Raw genomic sequence first — 15,973 nt, forward strand, 5'->3', positions numbered from 1 at the left:
TTAAGGACTGCTTGCAGTTATATTTCAACGATCAAATACCGGGAAATCCTTAGGACATGTCATCATAATAATGAAAATGATGACTATCTTCCTATTCCTCTTGCTAAGCGCGAGATGAAACAAAAGGGACAATTTAATTGTTAGATTAATATCCTATTAATAATCTAATATGCCTAATGTGGGCGCTAAATCTGATGATATTATGGCCTGAAAACTGGGCATTTCAAACACTTTTGTAATTATTGATAAACTGTCATGAAATTGGGATTTTAAGTAGTTTGTTGTATAGTCAATATTGAGACATACATGACTCGCCAATCAAAATGCGAGCGTGCAACGCTAGCTTATACGTTTTGACAATCAGACCTGAAAAGGGATATTTCGAAAACTTTATGGATACACGAAAATAATAGGTACCTGATAAATCAAAATTTGCGAGCGCGAAGCAGAAAATGTTAATATTCAGACCATAAAACTGACATTTTTACAGAGCACTTTTTTAAAATCAATTTGTAAATCAAACAAAATAATGAAAGTTAGATTTACGAGGTTAAATTTTTTTTTTTCATATTGACTTCCAAACTTGATTTTTAAGCTCCATATTGAGCAAGATTATGTAAATCACCTAACAGGCAAATGTGAGCACGAAGCTCGAGCGAAAATTTTAAATTTTATATAGTGACATCATATGAGAGATTCTTTTTATTTTCCGAGTCTTCCCCTCATCTTATTTTATTCGCTTGTAATCCTCCTCTCCTTTTTCTCCTCTCTTTTCCCTCCTTTTTTTCATTCTTTTTTTGGGGGGCTCCGCCAATAGGGAGGGGCGGGCCCCTCGGGCCCCCTTGATCCGCCTATGAAAAACTACACGTCATCAATATTAAGATACGGTGTCTTATTATGTTGTATATAGATCCTAACCAGATAAATTTGACTCTAAAATTTCCCCGTGTTCTTAACTTTTAATATAGGTTTTCCCGTCCAATTTCATCAAGGTTGCATTTAAATGAATGAAAGGACGTTCAAATTCGAAATATTTCGTCCACACGCTGCACACATGGTTCATTTTCATTTATTTTGCATTCAATTCCGTTCTATATCATTCCTTTCCTCAATTTAGAGAGAAATTCGTTCAAATTAATGGCCCAAAGGTGTCATTTAATTTCGCGACGACGAACTGATCATTTAATTTCGCCTAAAATACCATTTTCAATTTCATTTATCGGCACATATAATTGCACTTTAAACATTCAAATTTAGATAGCATGTTTCTGTGTTCATTTTTTTTTATTACGTTATAAATTTTTTTTTTCAAACTTTACCCTAACTTTCTATTTTTTCTGACCTTTTCAGTTAAAATAATTTTATTCCATTATGTTTGATAAAGACTTTATTCATGTAACACTTATAGGATATGGTTGTAAACTTTTGTATTCTTTTAGTGATTGATGAGTGGGTGCAGGGGCGGATCCAGGATTTACCAAAGGGGGGGGGGCACATTTTCCCGAGGAATTTGACGAGCAAAAAATATGTTTTTAACCAAAGAATGAGGGCATTTCGTCCAATAAAAAAATTAATTGTGCCTCTAAAAAGGGGCGACACGAGTCGGCTGTGTCTCCCCCCCCCCCTGGATCCGCTAGTGGGTGGGTGGATGACCTATGCAAAAGGCAGGTGTTTTCTCTTCATCATCTTGTTCTTTTGTTATTTTACATAATTGTAATTTATATCGTTTTGGGGTAGGGATAAGAAACATTGTATTGAAAGTGGAACAAAAACGAGTTGTTGTTCCGATGATGGTTTGTCAGATGGATGATACATTTCAGTAAAATTGTAAACATCCAATTAGAAGTAAAATACATTTCCATAATTATTCAAAAGAAGTAAACAACAACAACAACAACAACGAAAAACACTGCCCATATCCTATAAGTGATTGCATATTAATGATTTTGAATTCCTAAACGTTCGCAAGCAATTAGGTACCGGTGCGAATTTGAAAACACTTCTTCAGCTATTTTAATTTGATTGTGCTTTATACATGTTTTAATGAGATTACCTTGAAATCGCGTGCCAATAGAATTGAATTGAATTAAGTATTTGGATATTTAAATGCTGATCTCATAGGTCATTCAAATTAGTTGCAAATTGAATTATTACATCATTAAATCGGTTGAAACTTTGACGAAATTGGACGGGAAAACCTATATTAAACTCGGGAGATGAACCCGTCTTTAAAAAAAAATTTAAGAAAGACGTGCTAAACGTGCAGTAGAAAACTAAAATGATTCACGGCGATCTCTACACCCAAATCGATAATCTACTCATTTCAAATTACACAAAGTCGTACTCAAACTACCCTACGTCATCACGACCGCTATGCTTGCCTGACTTAGCATTCATCAGTTGCCGTATAAGAAGACTTATGACGCAGTCACATTTCCCCTACGGCGGCCATACGGGGAGTGTACCAGCTACATAATCATAGGTGGTTTGAAGAAAAATGAATAAACTGCTGTTTTCTACTCGCCGTGCGGCTGCCGTAGGAGGAATGTAGGAGGAATAGCATTACCAGCTATACTCCCTAACGCTGGAAAATAAATTTCTGAAAGATGTTAGTTCATGCATGGACCTAGTAGGTCCATGGTTCATGAAATAACCCTATACATGTTAGAGTTATATATCACCGGGTATTCGCCCAATGGCCCGTAAGACTAAAAACGTGGACTCATAACTCATATCCATAATTCAGATCAATTAGGACCCTACTACATGATGGATGTTGGCAAACCACAGACCTATATCTCATCTATTTATTTACCAACAATATCATATTCACATATTTACAGGTTTACTATGAAACAAATCGCGCAAAATTTACATTGAAACGTTAATATGTTGGACCAGAAAATATCACATAATAACTAATCGGGCCTAGTCCAACGTATTTGGCGACGGAGCATGATGCTTAGCCACATTTTCAAACATGTTGCAAATAATGACATCATTATCAATGAAAAATCATGATTTCAGATGGACCCTGACATTGACACAATTTGTCCCAGACATTTTGTGGTCCAAATTGACTTCCAAAACACATTTTATCCCGTATACCAAATCAACATCTTAATTAGACCAAAACTATAACAATTTGGAATCAGAGGAGATCTTCACCGATGACTAGCAACTAGCAAAATCACTTATCAACAAATTGGGATTAAATGTCCTTCACGATCGCATGCTTCTTGTACAAAGACCACCAAATGAACAAACCTTTATCCACTCACATATCAACGTATCTTGGATGAAGAGATCATCCTCTGAAGAACGCCGAACCATTGTCTTTCATTGACAACTATACTAGGTAATACTCCTTCTATCCTCGCATCATCAAGATGTGGAATCATTTGTCAGTTATTGCGATAACATCTCCAGTGACCTTCTTCAAGGAGGCTGCTCTATATACCTATCATCATACCGTGGAGGAGCCGTGGTGTAGTGGTTCTGACTCTCGCCTTGTAAACAGAGGGTCGTGTGTTCGAATCCCACCGCGGTCTGGCGTCCTTTGGCAAGGCGTTAATCCACACTTTGCCACTCTCGACCCAGGTGCTAAATGGGTACCCGGTAGGATGTGAAAGTCATTGTAGCTTGTCCAGTACTGTGTGCGCCTCACCGGCGACTGACTGGAATACTCCCCAGGGAGTGGAGGATGTGCACACATTGTGTGCGGGAATGACTGATTGAATCCGATGACCGGGGTAATAATATATCTGTAAAGCGCTTAGACACGTCGTTCCGATGTATTAAGCGCTATATAAAAAACGGATTATTATTATTATTATCAGAGTGCGTTCTCCTGTTGGATCCTAGTTACTCTACGATACCGTTTTATTGGAAATAACAGAGGCGTCTGGGAGGCGGGAGGGATCGCATTCAGTGAAAAAAAATGGAGGGGGCGAACATATCGATTTGTTTCCCAATAACTTGGTCAAATTGAATTCTTTATGCTATGCAAATAAATATGTTTTTAAAAAGCATTGGAAAGCACTACAAAACTATTCAACTGAGCATAAAATCATTATTAAACATACTAAATTGTGATTTTTTTTTCGCGCACAAAATTAATGTACAGTGTAACTTGGCACGTGGAGAGCCGAAAAGTTTGAACTTTTTTTAACCCCCCCCCCCCCCTCCGAAACTTGGAAATCATGGAAATGTGCATTTGCTACTTTGCCAACTCAATGAAAAGTTCAGCTTTATGACAAGCTGCTGTCGGTAGGGAATTTTCCAGAAGGTGCATTCATATCTGAATAATTAAAAGCTCAATGAATATAAGGCTATGTAGTCAATTTTGCAGAAATGAGACCTTGATTTGGTAACGATACTATAGGGTTTGCTTGACTTTTGTCGCGTATTTATGACGAGATGTATAATAATGACTCAGACATAAGTTGGGTTTAGCTACGGGGGTGGGCTTTGTTCCTGTGTTTGAAAGTTGAATTTTCTTTAACAAAAATATAATTTTATCCTTCTCTTTCTTTTTTTTCTTCAAAATTTGGGTTCAAGCCAATGGTCTATTCTATAATCTATTCTAGACACACCCTCCCCTAGTGAAAAACATCCTATACATGGGAAACGATTAACCTCTATTGTAAGTCGCAATGATTTATGGGAATATTTTTTTGTGTGTGATAGGACATATGCGACTTTGAGCAAGTCTACAAAAGTGACAGTCCAAACGAAATGTTGATATATGATACATCCAATTAACTTATCCCTTGGAAATTATTGAGTTAGAAATAGTAGAAGAGATGAGTGAGAAATAGCTATGCTTGTGGGCGCATGCGCAGTACTTTTTTATGCAAAAGAATAACCCGTTCATTATAAAAGTGTTAGTCGCGGTCTTGACCAATTTCATTTGATATTGCTGTATACTACACCTGTTCCCGAAAGTACAGATGTGTAATCGTTGATTTTGATTCGATGAAACATCATGCTTACTCGATCGGGTGTCCTGATGGTGATCTTCACCTTCTTTTGCTTTATCGGTAAGTCATCTCACTAAAATTGTCATTTTCTTTTTCGAAAAGACTAAATGAAGGATTGGGAATGGAGTAACAAAGTTTATTCTCAACTTATAAAGCCTTTGAAACCATCATGTCACTGGCGGATCATTGAAAAAATGGAAGGAAGAAAGGAGAGGAGAAAAGGAAGATAGGAAGAAAAATGTGGATAAAAACGAGAGGAGGGGAATGATTGAAAGGTAAACAAAATCAGGTCCTATAAAATTAAGAATTTTGCATTGCCTTCATGTTCTTGAGAAGCGGGGAGCACCTCCAAAGATTTTTGTGGGGGTGCTGTTTTATACACCATAGGACACTCCCTGAAATAAAGTTGGTATGCTAAAATGTAGAATTTAGACCAAAAAATATCCCCTTTTTTATTTGCTTATCAAATTTTGTCTGAGCAAAATCATCCTCATTTTATTTTGAAGAGTAAACCCTTGATGTTTTTTTTTTTACACTCTAAATACATCGAGTAAAAAAATTACTCAATATTCTGTAAAAAGGAAACATGCATGTTTGCTGTGTATTTTTCCCCAATATTGTGCAAAATGCATGTTTTAAGGGTAAATTTAAACGCCACATTGCGTAAAATTTTGAGAAATATTTGGTATTTTTTTTACCCAATAAACATGCATGTTCCCATTTTACCCAATATTGGAGAATTTCTTATTAGAGTGTATGTGCTTTTTCTTTTTCAAAACCAGAATCCCTCTTCAAAAAATTTTCCCCAGGCCCCTGGCTTTACATAAGTATATTTAAATTCTGATGATGGTGAACATACACAGCAACAATCTCAATATAACTTTCGTCATGACATTTGAAAAAAAAAAGTTCAGGAGGAGCAAAAAAAAATTGCATTTGTACGCACGCTCTCTGTTTATCTGTCTGTCTGCCTCCTCTCTCTCTCTCTCTTTGTCGTTCACATGTTCTCTCATTATTTTCTTCTCTTATGGAAAATATTGATGTGGTTCCAGTTAAAGTACACATATTATGTTACTTCTCCATGCATGTAACAGGATAAAATGGAAATTAAAGATGTTAAAATTTTATGAGTAAAACACAAGGCCAGACATTCAAGTCGATCTCGTATTTGTTTCATTCAAATTTATTCATCCTTTCATAATATCATTCTGACAATCATTGAACAACAATTTTTCTTCAAAGCCAACAGGGAATTATGGGACATTCCTAAAAATATATGTATAGTATTTTACAATCTCTGAAGGTTATTCATGACGAAATGCGTCTCTTTTCCTCAAACAAAAATAAAGATATTTTCTTGTTTAAACATTTCGTGCACTTATGCCTCGTAATTTACATGGTATATTTTTCAAACATGATTTATTTCAAGTTTGATTACTAAATTTTATGACGAGGTATATTTTGATCATGGAAATGAGCAAAGGGCTACTACAACCGAGATTAATGTTTTTCTTTGATTACATTTTCTGCAGTGGTTTTCATGTGATGAAAAAGCCAAGGAGCTGCTAATTTCAATATCTACCCATTAAGGCTTAAAAGAATGATAAAATGTTTATCACTGTAATAGGTGTCAAAAGGAAAATATAATTTGATTAAGACTTTTTTATCTCTTGACTTCGCTGTCTTTATTATAACATTGCGAATCTTTAATGAGGATGTATCTTTATTTATGGTAAATACTGTGTTGGCACAAAAAAAATTTGATTGTACCTTTCAAATTCAACTTGCAACACAGATCAAAAGTAAAATTTCTGCCATATGTTGGCTATATTACTTATGAAATATCTTTTTTTTCTGATCTATGTATAACAACTCTAAATTTACGAGTAATAGGGCCTACTGAAATTTTAAAGGGATGGTCCGGGCTGAAAGTATGTATAGCCTAATAAATAGAGTAGAATTCACTAAGCAAAATGCCAAAAATTTCATCAAAATCGGATAACAAATAACAAAGTTATTGAATTTTAAAGTTTAGCAATATTTTGTGAAAACAGTCGTCATGAATATTCATTAGGTGGCCTGACGATGTTACATCTCCACTTGTTCTTTTGTATTTCATTATATGAAATTAGGTTTATTCAATTTTTTTCCTCTAAGAACTAGAAAAATTGGATTGACAACTAATTTAGTGCATTAGATATTTATTGCTGCAACTTATTTCATTATAAGGGAGACACATTATTCACACAAGTATGAACTAATTTGTAAACGTTTGTATTCTTTTTGCCAGAAATAAAATAAGTAAAATAAATAAATATCTACAAATTATCCCATTGCACGAGATCCACAGTCCATATTATTTTGATTGATAATATAAGAAACTCTAATTATTAACGAGGACTGTAACCATATCCTGGCGGCTGGGAAGGATTTTAAAGAAGGTGTGCTGGTTTGGAAAGAAACGACAAGCCCCCAAAAGGGTTTTCACTCCCAATGGAAGTAATTTTTTGTCAAAGTTCTACATTTGAGCATACAAACCTGATTTCTATAGGGGAGGTAGTGCTGTTCTAACCCATACAAATTCTGGGGGTGCTAATTTACCCCCTCCCCAGCATCTCGTTTCCCAGGTCCGTGAAGATATACCTTTCATGGAAATAAAAACATAATTATGGACCTTCATTATTAGAGGTTTACGAGAAATGTTCCAATGGTTTCTGATGACTTCATGTTAAGCATAAAGAATAATCTTATCGATGAAGATATTTTCCATTAGGAGTTGTTAATCATATTTTGAAACGGAGAAAAGATAACCCTTCTCGAAATTGATTAGATTCCAGAAGATGAAATATCTTTTGGGTTAAACTTGAGAATAATGCCGCCTCAGAACTTCAGGAATACAAAAATAAATGCTCGGAATTTCACAAACTTTTTTAAAATTTAAAAAGGAAATTCAAGAGAGTAATTGAGCAAAAGATAGGATGAATTTATCACTCTCTACGAAAATATAATTGCAAAGAAACACTTTACACTCATTAGCATCTAATCAGTGAGACTACAGATGTAGCATGCTCTAATGTACAGTAGTTTTTGTAGGCCTACATTCTGTAGAAGCTGATTGGGGTAACATCAGACGGTTAATAAGAATGTCATTGGAACTCATTCCTAATGGCATGGTCGTTTCATATTCTATGGATACACATGCAGAATAGAAATGGACTGAGAATCAAAGAGGTTTAATAGAGATAGAGCAACATCAAACTGTTCCCTTCGAACCAAGTTCGAAGCCGCCAGCAGAAACTATGTCAGGCATGTGCTTATCTTCCTTGCAAATGGGTGGACCAAAGATTCCTATACATTACCCCATACCAACAGGTCATGCAGAAAGTCAAATGAAATAAGTCTTTGTGCTGATTAGTTTTAGCTCCACCTCGGTCTGATGACTTTTAGTCCATAAGGTAAGAAATCTAAGGGGTATGCGAAAAGAAATAGCTCTACATATTTTTTTTTTATATGACACAAATTTACTCGACTGTCAATGTAAATTTATGCGAACTAATCTGACTTATGAAATTATTAACAACACTATTCTAATAACCGCATTTTAAATGTTTATTTGTCGAAGGGATTGAAAAGGTGTTAAAATCAGGTTTCTATATCGGTCAAAATCTTACGGAAAAGTGTCAAAATCTGGTTTCTAAAAAGGTCAAGATCTTTCTTTCCTCACTAAGTAAAGGTGACTTGATATTATCCCGCTAATAGTGGCTTGGGAAATGAGGTTTTATCAAGTACTCAAATTCCAGTTTGTTTATTGATAAGATAAAAAATTAATAGAAATATTTATTTACAAAATCACTTTTCCCTGTGAAACTGGCAGTTTAGAACGATGGATATCAAACGCAACATTACAGCCGTAGTAATTTCTTATGAGAACAAAAGAAGGCATGATACAATCATATTTTGATCTTGTCAACTGCTCTTCTTCTTCTTCTTTTTCTTTTTCGTCGTGTTTTGGTGGAAGAGGGCGAATCCTGTCATCTCTCCTCCAAGGTCTTTACAAATTGTCTTCTTAAGCTACGTTCAACCTGATATTTAGTTTCCTATCAGTGTATTTTTTTTTCTTTTCAACCATACTTCCGTTTCGTGTATTATTATTATAAAACAGCCGTTTTAACATTTTTGTTTTACCAGGTATTACGGTGGTAGTGGCGTACCGTGGGTCCCGACATGAGGGGGGGGGGGGGGCACCAGCAAAAAAAAATGTGTCACTTAGTGGGCGCACAAAGCGCGCTCAATCGCCAGGTATTCTGACCTACATTTTAAGGACTGTGCTATCGATTTGCCACCCCAATAAAGCGCGACGATAATTTGGACATTTTTTTTTCTGAACCATAGATCAAAGCCACTTTCATCGAATGGAATGGTAAAAGAACGTCATTTTATTTCTATTTACTAGAGTTTAATCCTTCAGGCGATGAAATATTCCATGAATCGTTTCAAGGGCTTTAAAGATGCTGCTATCGTCAAAATTACAAGATCATTTTATGATCGCACGCGACTTTGCAATTAAGTTAAATAGGATTTAATTTAATCCTATTTAAATAAGGATGGACATTGGTAGCGTGTCCATTATTTTTTACATCGATTGTGTACTGTTGAGCAGGAGCAGCGCTACGTGGCTTACAGGGGGGGGGGGCGCCCCTTGCGATTCGTCGAGTAGTGACACAAAAGATAACAGAGTGGAAGAAAAGGGGAAGAGGAAGGAAAAGAAGAAGAGTATCTAAAAAAGATGTGTAGGTCGTGTAACTATATTAAACCCTATAATTCAACTTAGGAAATAAAATGACGTCACCGTTTTAGGTCGCCCCCCGGCCCCCTAAAGATCATACTTGCCTGGTATACTACTATACTCAATCCATCTATGGCAAAAAAATGACCAAAGAGTTCATATTAGTAGCAAGATTTTTAAAAGGAAAGTGCTTTAAGGATGCATGCTTTTAAGTGGCATTAAAATGGATTATGATGACCGTGGAACCAATGACATCCTAATAATCGGTTAACTTGAAAGGTTTAATATCAGATGTTTAATGGCTATTGCTAACACGAGCTTCCATAACGCTGACCCAATCACGTAGGCCTACTCTTAATTGTTACCAATATGTTTCGTACTTTTTTTCCATTCGAAGTGAAATGCTTTTAAATTATTGACGTATTTTACAAGATACATGATATTTTATTTTGTCTTCGCAAACATGATGATTACAAAGAAATTTGTTTTCCACTGGTATAATTAAAGTAAGATAATAGACATGCATAAAAAAAAAAAAAAAAAAAACTCGGGTATCAAGCAGATACAATAAAACATTTACAAAAGTTTGAGTCGTCCAGAATACTATTATAATCATTATCATTTGAATATTACTAATAATAATAATAATTAATAATAATAATGATAATAAATATCATTATAATAACTATTTGACTACTATTATCATGAAACTTTCCCGGATATTAATACATTAGTGTCATCATTACGCTGGAAACAGAAGTTTGATTAGCGTTTAGCTTGTGAATTGAATTTGTGAATAGAGTCGGGTAGAAATGAAGTTCTAAAACTGGAATCACCTATTAATCATTTGTAAATTTTGTGATTTATTTCAATTTGTATAATAAAAACAGAATTATAAAAAATAAAAAATAAAAAAAATAAAAAGTTCTAAAACTGGAAAGGCGGAGTGGAGTGAGACAAAGTCTTATGTCAAAACGATTGAATAAGTAGTGATGATTGAGTGGATGTGAAGCATCTTTCATGATTGAGCTGACTTTTCTTATGATTTGATCGGTACTGTAACAGTGGGATTTGATAGAGGCCAAATCTACCCCTATTATTTTTGCGCTATTTTACGGGGCCTTTCCATTTTCATCTTGTCTTCTTTTGAGAGATTGATAAAGACACATAACACATTGAAAAGAAGGGCCCTTTTAATGACTGAATCATAGAACAGAGTCAATACCGTGTTGTCTACGTGGAAGGATTTTAATTTCTTTTACAATTTCAGTTAATTTTGTCGGACTCGGAGCAAATCGATACTACGATATTACGATACTACGAGATCCCGCATATTATATAGTTTTTTTTAAGGACTCATTAATACGAATTCAACTGCTCTGGCATTGTTTAATAACAATTGGGTCGTATTTCGTCAATTTGATTTTGGCCTTTAATGACACAGAGCAATCCATTGGTAGGCTCATGTTCTACGAGCTGTTCTTCGAGATCACACAGTGAGTTTACTGCAATATAGGCCTGTGTGCAGCTGCGTACCGTGGGTCATAGCATGGGGGGGGGGTAGCAAATATCTGAGTCATTTAGCAGGCACGCTCAATTGCCAGGTATAGGCCTACTGACATGACTGACGATATCACTGATAAAATAACGCGAGCGCGAAGCGCAAACTGAAAATTTTTGATATTCAGACCTAAAAAAAGAGACAAAACAAACACATTTTTGCAATCATGATACATACCTGTATCACAAAACAAACAGTGCGAGCGCTAAGCGAGCTGAAATTTTTGTGTATTTTGACCCCAAACAAGGACATTTATGGACTATTTTAATCTAGGAATTCACGAAGAGCATACATATCTCAACATAGTCATCTAATGCGAGCTCCAAGCTTAGCGCTTGCAGATTCTTTTAGAACAGGCGCTTTGCGCGGTTAAATGACAATATTGCAGTTCTCTTTTGCTTCCCTCACCCTTTCTCTAACCCTGTTTTTCCACCTCGGCTATAGGACTAGTGTTAGGCCTAAGGTTAGGCCGAAGTATATGAAGTTATCTTTTTTTTTCAAATTGATCACGCAATATTTCCGCACTTATGATCGTGCCGGCCCCAGGCGGGTAAAATCTTTATATACATTTCTGCCGTTACCCCCGCTTGTCAGCTCATTACTAAGCAACCATATTATTTTTTTTTGCGGGGGGCAAACAGGTTCCTCAATTAAAAAGAGGAAGGTGTAAAATTCGTGTATTAAATTTAAAAAAAGGACAATATCAGATTCTTTGAGACTTCATGTAATTTCCCTGCACATAAGTCTTCCGTCTTATTTTGCGCCCTCAGTTTGAAATTTTGAATGACACTTCAGTTTCTTTATCATTCAAAATGAAGCGCTTCAGGATGAGTCGAAGAAGTTATACACCATGTTTTTTTTCATACAATTTTAATAAAGCACAGAAGTTTCAATATTTTGCGCTCTATTTTCCTTGTGATGCGGTTCAATAATCTTATAAAATCAATTGAATTAGAGCCGATGAGGTATTAGAGATATCTGCATTTGATGAAACGTCCGCCCTTTGAAATTTCAGTGTTCGATTGCTCTGCGCGGGGAGGAATATCTTCCCCGCGGTATATACCCTTCTTCTCTATTTTGCGAGTTAAAGATATGCACTGTCGCTAAATTGTTTGTAATCAAATCTGATCTTTCCAAGAAAGCATTTTATATAACTTAGAGAATACCCTTTTCCCGGGATCCTTTTCTTAAAAAAAAAATTGATAAAGCACTTCAGGTTCCGCGCTTCGCGCGGGGTAAATGTTATTTTGATTTCCTCCATTTTATCCCTTTTTGTGCGTTCACAATCACTTTTGAAAAAAAGGTTCAAAATCACAATAAATTCAACTGAATTGGAGCTGATATAGGTACTATAGAGACAAGAGAGACGGCTCCCTTTCATTTTAATTCATGAAACGTCGAAAGATTCGCGCTTCGCGCGGGAGGGGAAAACTCCCCTCCATGCACTACCCGCTCTATAACCAATGGTAACGGTTGGCACGCTTCGCGTGCATATACCCCTTCAAAATGAAATCCTGGCTATGCGGTTGTTTTAGAATTTCACCTAAACTCATAAAGTACTTTTTGTAGTTATTGTAATCATGAACATGATATGTATCTCACCAATCAAACATTGCGAGCGCGAAGCGCGAGCTGATTTAAAAAAAAAAATTAGATCTGAAGAGGGGCGTTCTAAGGCTTGTTTGTAGGAATTCATTAAGACTATACGTATTTCACTAACCTAACAATGCGAGCGCGAAGCGCGAGTTGAAAATTGTCGATATTCAGACCAGAAAAAGGGATATGTTCAGGACTGTTTTAGGAATTCACGAAGAGCAGACATATCTCACCAATCCACTAATGCTAACATAAGCACGAATTGGAAAAGTTTTTTCAGACCTTAAAATGGGGCAATCACATTTTACAGTGATGAAAAAGCATATGTTACTACATAAAATAATAAACACTCAAAGAGCAAGGAAATTGAAAGCGGGATGTTTTAGTTCCATTTAATCCCCTTGAATAGGATTATTCATCTCATTATCTCATCTCGAGCACTAGGAGTGACGAACACATAGGCCCTAAGCAAACTATATTTCGTAAAGTTATGAAAATATATATATAATATAATATTATATATATACTATTATATAACATAATATATAGTATGATATACAATAATTTTTTCTTCCTCCACCACGTTTCTCTTTCTTTCGCCCTCTCTTTCTCCTTTTCCCGTTTTTTTTTTGGCCAACCGATGTGGGGGGCACGTGCCCCCGTGCCCCCCCCCGTAGTTACGCCACTGTCTGTGTGTTTTATTGATAGTCTAGATAGACTTTTTATACAAACATATTGTGAGTTTCGGCTGAAAACATCATGTGTATTAGATCTCTATTGGAAAACGAAAAATGTTTCAAAATGTAATGCATATAATATAGGCCTGTATAGAGTATGAGAAGAGTATTATTCTAGTGTTGCATTTTGGGTGAGGATCCGGAAACTTTTTCTTAGTTATGGCCTAGACATGATGCTGTTCACAGTGGCTGTTATATTTTGGCTGCAATGTTAGGCAATCAAACCGATTATAAGTTGTATCAAAATATCGACACCTATAAAAATAATAAAGCGGGTGTTAGGGGAGGGTGTTGATGAGGTTAACATGTTAAATGTATTCCTTTAAGAGTTAGCTAGATCTTTCCTCTGTATTTTAACGGCTAACAACTCTTGCTTACAAGCATTGGTTCAAAACTTGTGGATATCGGTGCCGGTGTGTGTGTTCTTTTTAAGCTAAGTTATAAATAAGCAAATAAAAAATAGCACAAATATTTTATTTCAGGTTATTTCTATCTTCAATTCGCAAATTCATATCAGTTTTATGATCTCATCTTTCACAAATGCGTATTAGCCGTTACTATTATCTGACCTTGCAGCGTATCATAATTTTGAAAAACAGATATATGCTTTATATTTACAAAAACTATCCCAGCAAAAAAGGTGAGCTATTTGACGATGGAGATTTTTCAGAGGTGGCATCCATTTGACCACTTAAATTAAAAAGAAAGATGTAAATTTGAGGGGTATATGCCCAGCCTGATCGCAACTCACTTTTTCTTCCATTTAATTTTTTTTTAATTCTGCTTCCGCCACTGGATCTTTCATTTTGAATTTCTTCCCGAGCTAAATCCAGCTAATGAAAATACGATCCCCCACCATTTTTAATATTTTTCCGTAAAAAGATTTTCCTTTACTTTAGAAAGCATTGTCATTACACACTATTTCCCAAAATGATCAATCAAAGCGCACTCCCATTCCAGTAGCAATTTCCGTTAAAAAAAATCTGAAAGCAATAAAAGAAGAAAAAAAAAGAAAATGGGCATCAAAATTTTATCAGTAGGCACTCTGTTTCCTCTCTCGCATGCTGGTCTAAAGAAATAATCAAATGTCTGTATTCATATCAATTTTGAATGAATAATAATAATGAATCAATAATGAATGAACTACCAACTTTACGATGAATTCTATTAACCCATATTCTTAAGTAATTTTAGAACCCAGTTTGATATACATCTATAATGACAACAGAGAACTTTTTAAAACGACATGAAATCAAAGGCGAATATGAAGAAATATAGGAAAGTAATATCACTTGGTATGGTTTCCCCATTCACAATTCATTTGTTAGCACAGTTGAAAAACTCTGGTCTAAATGAAAGAATTAAACAAATCGATTGCATCGTTGCTGCTAAATGTATGTTGTTGGATTTTTAAGGCAAATTTTTGAAATGTTCATTTGAACCATTTCCTTTTATATATTTTTTTGATACGGCGTGCACTTTACAATTGATTTCATAAGATGCAATGAGCATGGTATATGAAAGGTTTGATTTAAGTGCTTTTGTATAAGTTGAGCAACACACAATAAGAACCGGAAAAGAAAAAAGGAGGAGGCCCTTTATCCCCGTTTTATACTTTTCTTAATTCTTATGATATTTCATGCGAGTCGTTCTAACGTTGGAATATACGTCACAAATACTAACTCTATAATGATATTTCATTCGTGGTATCATTACACGTGCAACTAAAGAATAATCTTTGTATAAAAGCGACTTTCGACCATTACAGCATCTGAATTTATAGGCAACACTCATTATACTCTGACTTGATAATAGTTGTTACAAACTTTTACCTTTATATATTTCAGTAATAAGCGACGGGGAGCAAATGGATATTGATGATGAATGAGATGCTTCTTGTGACAACTATAGTTTGATATTTTAATCATACTTTGGTATTACTTTGAATTCATTGAGCATATATAATTCCTCTAATTCCCCCTAAAACTTCCCTTCTTCCATTTCCGTTGTATCAAGAAAAATCCTCGATCTTACCATGCTTATAGCGTGGTATACCATGCTTATAGAATCTTAAAGCTATTGATTAACCAGTCTCTATAACACCTTTTCGATATTAACCTGTCCGTCTCTCTCTTTCTTGCTCTGTCAATCTATCATGTTTTTTTTTCTCTCTCTCTCACACACACGCACATCCTCACAGGCACGTACTGATAGATGTTATTCCACTGTATAAACGCTGCTTATAATTTTAAGCACGTTGTTTAAGCCCGACGCTCTAACAACTATTGTTTAAACTTTTTAAACAACTGCT

This window comes from Lytechinus pictus, chromosome 1 (assembly GCF_037042905.1).
Source record: "Lytechinus pictus isolate F3 Inbred chromosome 1, Lp3.0, whole genome shotgun sequence".
NCBI classification, from domain to species: Eukaryota; Metazoa; Echinodermata; class Echinoidea; order Temnopleuroida; family Toxopneustidae; genus Lytechinus; species Lytechinus pictus.